Below are 8,403 nucleotides of genomic sequence, written 5' to 3' on the forward strand. Positions count from 1 at the left end.
ATCATTAAAACTATAAAATAATTGTATTCAACCAAATATAAAATAGATTATTAAATATGATTGGTTACACAGTTTTCAATAAAGTAAAAGTTATCTAAAAAGTTGAAAACATCTCATATATTGGAACATCAACATTTTTTGGAACATCCTACATTTAAGAACAAAATAGTATAATAGTCTATGAAAATGTTGGGTTATTGAGGTTTATACATCAGAAGTACAGTTATTTATTTTCAAAAAAACAATTATGTAATACTATAAAGAACCCAAACATATTTGAAATACAGTCTTGATTTAGCAAAAAAAAAAAGGTTTGGCAAACCAAAAACATACCAAAAAGTCAGACTCTGGAGTTTTCCGATGTTAATTAGTAGAGAATGTGGGTATGGACGCGAAGTACGATGATGGTTATTGGTTAGTAAAGTAACACTCAAGTCATTTTCAGTGACAATCTTAGTTTAGAAGCAAGCGATGTTGGTCTTATTATTATTGTTTACTTATGTATGTGGGTTTTGTATACTTTTTTTGTTTCTTATTAAAATATTTCCATATTTATGTGTTAATATAAGAAAAGATTACTAAGAAAGGATTAAAGTGATAAAATAGTAACTATTCCAAATCACCAAAGTTAAATAAAATATTTTACATCTAGAATCTAATATGAAAAATATAAAGAACTCTTATACAAAGGAATAAATTAACATAATTATTTATTTTTAATTTTAAAATAAACAAATCTAAATATTTTTACTGATAATATGTAGATATTTATTTTTCATTTATTAAACTAAAATATTTCCTATATTTATTAAATATCACTTTAAAATCAAACTATTGATATTTATTTATATATTTGAATTTCATAAATTTATATACTCTACCATAATTTTGAAAAAAAGTAATTAATTTTTATTTAGTTAGTTTACAAAAATAGTTATTAATTGCGTATTGTCATATAATATATATGAATGTAGGTTCATTTATTTATATCCAGTCAAGACGAGCAATACAATTATTTTATTATTTTATTATTTTTAAACATTTTCTAAGATAAATTTATTTTACTGTGGTAAAGTATGTAATATTTCTTATTTTATAGTAATTAGAACTTTTTATTATTATTTCTAGAATAAATATTTTACTATTAAAATATTTTCATTTTATTATTTAGAAGTAAAAAAAAATAAAAAAATAAAATCTAAAATCACCAATCATGTTTTTTCAAAAAAAACTAAAATTTAATGCAAAATCAAAAACCAAAATCTAAATCTAAAATCTAAAAACCAAAAACTAAAATCCAAAATCTAGAAACCATACAAACAATCATCACCTTATTATCATAACGCCCATGGTCAAGCTACATAAATAAATATATTTTTTGTGAAATGAGCTACATAAATAATTTGATTACATTAATTTATCTTAATGGATATACAATAATTCATTTTTCTTTTCATACGACTTTATGAAAAATATGATATAAAACTACTGTTGGATAAAAGTTGTGATAAACTAAATAGATGTTATATGGTATACAAAAAGAAGATAATAATATATTTTTGTGTCATTGTTATGATATTCAACTAATTATAACATTACCAATTCTAAATATCATGTATAAAGTTTCATTGGATTTTTATTACATTGTTTAGTATTCGAATTTCTATTATGATTTATACTTCTGTTTCAAAAAAATTATATGTTTTGAGTATTCAGGTAGTGAAATATTATTTACTATTAAATATTTTAGTTTGTATTAATTGTGGTGATGATTGGTTCGACTGTGGCCTAAAAATTTTTGATGTAGATGTTTAGCTGTAGATAAATTGGTTGTAGATGTAAAGTTGTTGCTGTAGACTTTTTCTGCAGAGACTTTTGCTGTAGTTAAATTTGTTGTAGAATGGAAGTTATAGGCTGTAGATATTTTAAAATAAAATATATGAAATATGTATTGTATATATAAAATAATAATTTTATATGAATTAAAATAATTTATATTAATATTTTTGTTTATAAATTATCAAAATTTGTTGTAATTTAAAAAGTGATATGTAAATAATATTTATATTATTTAAATATCTTAATAATTAAAAAACACTCAAATTCAAAATTAAAATATTTATAAAAGTTTTTACTATGATTATATTATTTATTTGATATTATAGATATCTTTTTCACATTTTACAGATTCTACAGCCTATAAAAATATGATGTAGCATTTTTGCCTAAAATACATAATAAAAAGTTTTGCTTTATTTTTTTTTGCTGTAGCTTTAAAAATAAAGTTAAAGCATGATTGGTAAAATTAAATAAAAACTTGATATAAACTTTAATTTTTAAAAGTAAAGCTAAAGCATGATTGGTAAAATTTAGTGATTTAAAAATAAATAAAGCTAAAGTATGGAGATAAAGCTCAACCAATCACCCTTAGAATAAACAGAGCACATTTATTCTTTATAAAATCTCAAGTAATCTAACAATTTGACAGAAATATTTGATTAACCATGCGTATTCACTATTAAGATCGAGACGATAACCATCTTGGGTGAAAACTAAATATTTGATTAAACCATGTGAATTCAGATCGAAACAATAAATATCAGCTTGAGTGCAAACTATATATAAATTATTTAGATGTCTCTTATCTTAATCATGATTTCAACAAAAAAAATATCGAAAATAGTACTTGGAAACTCAAAAAGGGAACTGGGCAGAAATATTTAATATTATAAGTATTATATATTCTTTGTTGACGTGACACACTCAGTCCTCCATACTCCATAATAGTCACACGTGCGACATCTTCAAAACTCTCTCCACTAACGGTTTCGATTCTTTCCCGTGTGATCATCTCACATAGCAGAGCCGTGTGATCATAAACATTGGTCTTTCACTCATACCAGGAGTCGAATCTAGAGAAGATGGTGTAGTTTAGTCCCTCTCATAAATACATTCATAAATAATAATTTTACATCACCGCTGCGTCTCCACACCGTCTCAATCATCTGACGCTTCTTCGCATAGTCGGCTCTGTGACCCTTTCATCAGAGCTGCTACTTTTTACAGAGGCTTCCGGACTTCTTGCCTTCAAAACCCATGATTGGGTTCTTTGATATCGATTACCATTTCTTTGCATTTCTTCGAACGCGGGCTTTAGAATTACAAGTAAAGCTTTTCTACGGATATCTTCTCTTTTCAGCCACATCTATCATTCGTCATGTTTTAATTATTTTCGTTTATCAGTTTACCGTCCAAGATCTCTCCGGTTGTAATCGACTTATCCCATTGAACCTTTAATTTTAATATATAAATTTGGTGTTCAAAAAATATATAATAATTTTACTATTTATATTTCAAAATAATTATTTTCTTATCTTTTGGTTATTTAATTACTCTGCATAATTTGTTTTTGTATGAATAAAAACGCATATACTGTATAAAGCATTCAAATCTTTAGTAACTAAGACATTACATGTGATTGAATAACTTCCCGTAAAAGAAAAAGGTGAGTACTGACTAATTTATTTTGTATAACAAAAGAAACTGAACGAAATTATAAATCATATACTCGGTAGCACATACAAGTTTAAAATTATAAAATATATTAAATAACCAATAACCTTTTCCAAACACGATACTTGTAAGAAACGTAAGTTCCTGTGTGTGTTTATTTTTACTCTATTCAAGTTTTAACCATTTTTTATTATCACGGCTTCAAATACAAAAAAAAAAATCCCCAAAAAATAGAAGTTGGCATTCTCCTTATCGACATTTAGATTCTCATTTTTGTGAGAAATTGGTAGATCATTACGGAATTTGGTAAATCAGTTTTTTGATTTTTATTATCTAATATATAATTTTATTTATAAATTCTCTGATATGAAAACCCTAATAATGGATTTTTTCTCAAAGAGAAAACCCTAATAATGGATGCATTATTGTCAAACCATCTTCTTTTGTTTGCCTTTAAACATGCATGCCAACACAATAGACTAAGCTAAATAATACTTTTTCCGTTTCAGAAAGATCTACATTCTAGAAAAAAAAATTTGTTTTAAAAAGATATATTTTTCACCTTTTCAATATATTATTTAATAAAAAATTGTAAATTTCAAAAATTTATTAGTGTTTATTGGATTTCTATTGGCTAAAAGTTATGGAAACTGTTATTCACAAAAAAAAATGCATCTACAATCAAGTTTTATTGTATTTTTTTAATATGTGTGAAAAGTCTAAAATATGTATCTTTTTGAAACGGATAAAGTATTTGAAAACTAATTTCTTCCGGACTTTAACGCGAAATTAAGCTTTAAAAGTTTTGTTTTTTTCACGCTTTATACATTAAACTACATAATGGCAAATACTAATTTGATATTCTTTATTACACCAATTTTTTTATTTATTCTTTAGAAAATGAAAACGTAATTAGAGAAGCCCATGCTATAATATTGTGTTAATGCAATTATCATCAGAAAATCAAACATATGGAATTTATATATGTGATTTCACAAGATACAAAGTATTAAACTATTAATCATAGTTTAATTTTTTATCATTATCTGGTCCACAAAACTCCTATAGCCAAATAAAATATTAATCATAGTTTAATATCTTATTATGTTTTTCTTAAAGTCTCTATTATATGATCCCCTATATATTAAAAGAGAAGCATTTGTATGTAATAAATGTGTTCACACACATTGATATGCGTCAGTCTCATAATCATTTTAACTTTAGAATGCTTACGTATCAGCCTCACAGTCATTTAGCAATTAATGTGTTCACACACTAAATTTGTTTAACTCTATTGCAGATAATTTAATATGTTCACACACTAATTTTTTTTTAATCAGCTCATTTTTAGTTTATGTACCTTTGTATTAGTGAATTGAAATTATCTCCGGGAAGGTACTGAATAATATCATTGTTGAAATAAATAAATTACAAAATCATTAAGATTCACATCAACTGAAATGTCGAATGAGAATGTTTTTAGAAATTAAAAATATGGTATCTTGCTGAACTTGGCCATGGTTGAGATTTATGCATACGAAAGCAACAAATAATGATGATTGGTTATGAATTAAGGAAACTATGGTGAAAAACGCCACACACGTAATTAGATCTTTAGTTTAGCCAAATATTGTTGTTCTTTATAGAGTTTTCATATCAAACCAAAAATTAGAAACATAATCAGATTGTTAGAAAAAGTCAGAAATCAGAAAAGCTTATAAGAAGAAAAAAAATCACGAAATCGATTGAGAAACATAATTCATGTACCGTATGAAGATATAACATTATTTTCAACGCAACTCTATCCCATTTCACTGGATTGTATTGTGTTTTTATTATATTTACCAAGTATTTTATACGAAAGTACATCTTATTGGTTATAGACTACGTCAATTTTGCAACGTGCCCAACAATATTGGCACGACGCCTAACCATTTTTATTAGTATTCTTAAAATATGGTCCAATAATTATGTACGTAAAATAAACTCAGCATATTTGTTTTACATTTATTTATTTTTCTTTATATTGGTAGAAGAAAGAAAGTCTAAAATATTTGGATCCGAAAAAGCGAATGGAATTTAATTTGAAAGTAATACTAAACAAAAACTAAAATTGGTTAAGTACTCAAATGGATATAAAAGTTTAGTATTTGGATAACAAGACCCGAATCCGAACCAAACAGAAATATTTTGGATATCAAAAATATCAAAAATACAATTATATACTTAAAATATTAATTATTTTAATTTTATATATATTAGATATTCAATAATATGAAAATATCTAAAATAACAAAACATGTTCAAAATACTAAAAATATATTTTTCTCCATCTAAATATTTAAATTGAACTATTTTTATGTAAATTTAAGTATTTAGTCTTACATTATTCAATTTTTTTTATTTTTTTTCATTATTTAAAATTTTATGTTTTATTTTCAGGTTTTGAAGATTAAGTATATTTATATTTTTGTTAGAAAAATTATTACATAATTAAAATGGATACTTGAACTCGAATCCGAACCGAACCGAACCTACAATGAATCATATTTAAAATTTTAACTCTACAAATCTGAAATCCGAATAGATCAACTGAATCTGAATAGATATTTGAATACCCATCCTTTGAAAATCTATATGACAAATATTTTATTACAAAGTAAAATAAATATTCTAATCAATTATTTCACTCTGCGCACATGTGCACAGTGCATAGTTTTTATTATTTCTAGAACCATTTCTATCATTTAACTACAAAAGTTTTAACAATAAAAAATTAAAATTAACATTGAAAGTCTTCAAATCTCAAACAATCAGACATGAATATAAACAAGCTACGCTTTTATATTTCGACATTAACTTAACTCATAGCAATAATTAACTTAGTTAACCGTCATTAATGACATTAATTAGTGGAGGCCACCAAGCTTATGATTCTGTGTTTCCACTAGAAGCAAAAAGGAGATTAGTGTTAGAAGACTGTCTAAATCTCAGGCTGTATGTTCTTTCTTTCAGACTTAATTATACATTAGTTCAACATAGTTATTTTAATAAACCTGGTTTTCAGGACCATGCTCTTCTGGGCACGACCTCTCTCTATCTTACCATAAGAAAATAGTTTATCATCAAGTTATGGAGACTGGACATAGATTTATTATTAGCCCAATCAGTGACACGTGTAGTGGAATTTTTATTTATTATATATGATTTTCAACTTTCAAATAAAAAGTTTTGCATGTTCGGAACAATTTAATAATTAATAATTAAAACAAAATTCGATTGTCATATAGAAAAGTGTTATTAAAGTGATAAACTAAGGTTATATTCCTTAGACAACGTAGTTATTATTTAAAGCGGTTCATCTACAAAGTGGTCGTGTAAGAGACTCAATTTTTTTTTCTATGACAAAAAAAAAAGAGAATCAATTTTTTTTTTCATTTTTGCCTTTCTCTTCAAAGCTGATTTTCTGTTGGTTAACTTTAACATTTTTTATTTTCCATATTTTGCTGCACGAAAGAAAATATACGGTGTGGGTTGAAAATTAATATAAAATCCGTCATTCCGTATAAAGTTATTCACTATAGGGATTTAATAGTATAGTTTTTCTTTTTAATAAGAACCATACAAGATGATATTAACAAGATGTCCTCTTTTGTGTAATGACATTGCGCGCGAACTTCAAAAGACGGAACTTAAGTATTGCAATTTATTATGTAAGACAGTTAGCAAAAAAAAAAGACTTTATTATGTAAGACAAAGTTTTTTTCCACCTATGTAAGACAAAGTGTTTTTTTTTTGGTAATCTATGTAAGACAAAGTTTTTTTTTTGTATTACAAAGTTATTCAATGATTAACTTTGTGTTATTCAAACTGAATTTCAATGAGATTGTTGAAACTACTTGTAACACAAAGGTAATCTATGTAAGACAAAGTTATTCAATGAAAACTCTAATGAAACCCCAAGGGAAAGAAAGACCTTCTATGCTGCTCTGCTATTTCCATGTGACTAGTGGTCCATCATACGTCGATTATAGATGCAAGAAAATAAAAATTCAGTTTTAAGAAATTACAAGTAGTTTCAACAATCTTTTTTAAATGTTTATGTTTTGAGATAGTGCTCGAGTAGTGGAACAATAAAACCATTCGGAATAGACCTCGAAGAAGCCTCGGTAAGCCCAAATCAATATAGTATATGTGATCTTACTGATGTAACGAAGAAACAAAATTAAAAGTTTTAGTTTTAACAAGCAACTAGATTCTGATTCGTTCTTAAAAAAACGGATATATTTTTTATTCTATATTTTTTTAAAAAATTTAATTTTTATAATTGTATTTTTAGTCATATTTATATTTTTCTTTGTATAATATTTTTTTAAATGATTAACAAATTTTTTTAATAATTGTATTAAAATAGTTGGACTACACCTATATCAATAGGTTCCTGATTTAATAGAATAGATTAAATTATAAAGCTTACATAAATCTTGTGCAAAAAGCTTGTTTTTTTCTAAACGATATTGTTTTTATTTGTAACGCTTACCGGTGATAGTGATAGTAGAGCATCTCCAATGGTACTCTATAATTTTCTCTATATTTCACTCTAAAATAGAGTAACTCTATTATAGAGTTGGATTTGCTCCAATGGTTCACTCTATAATAGAGTGAAATATAGAGTAATCCTATTTTTTTACTCTATATTTAGAGTAAAAAAATAGGATTACTCTATATTTCACTCTATTATAGAGTAACTCTATTATAGAGTGAACCATTGGAGCAAATTTAACTCTATAATAGAGTTACTCTATTTTAGTGTAAATTATAGAGGAAAAAATAGAGTGCCCTTGGAGATGCTCTTATAAACATATACTAGGTTTTGATCCGCGCTTAAAA

This window comes from Brassica napus, chromosome A10 (assembly GCF_020379485.1).
Source record: "Brassica napus cultivar Da-Ae chromosome A10, Da-Ae, whole genome shotgun sequence".
NCBI lineage: Eukaryota > Viridiplantae > Streptophyta > Magnoliopsida > Brassicales > Brassicaceae > Brassica > Brassica napus.